Below are 355 nucleotides of genomic sequence, written 5' to 3' on the forward strand. Positions count from 1 at the left end.
GTTCCTTAACAACAACGTGTTAATCATAATTAAATTAGAATTAATAATATTTTTCTCCTAGAAATAATACAATATTATCCCTTACTTATTTATTTATTTATTTAATTGGAGCGTGAGAGGCCTAAAAGCGTTTATTCCTAATCACTTCTCGCTTTTATTATCATATCCTCACTCTCTCGCTCTCTCTCTCTCTCTTTCTCTCTCATTGTTTCTCCATTTCCCACGGCTTCTGTTTTGCTTTGTTTTATTTTTCATGTTTATCTCAGTATCAAATATATTATACACACGTTTCTGTTAACTGTTAATCGGTCTACTCGCGTTTCGGACCCGGTACTTTAATTATTATTACAATAAC

Source organism: Ceratina calcarata, unplaced genomic scaffold, assembly GCF_001652005.2.
Source record: "Ceratina calcarata isolate Rehan_Ccalc_2016 unplaced genomic scaffold, ASM165200v1 scaffold568.2, whole genome shotgun sequence".
Taxonomy (NCBI): Eukaryota; Metazoa; Arthropoda; class Insecta; order Hymenoptera; family Apidae; genus Ceratina; species Ceratina calcarata.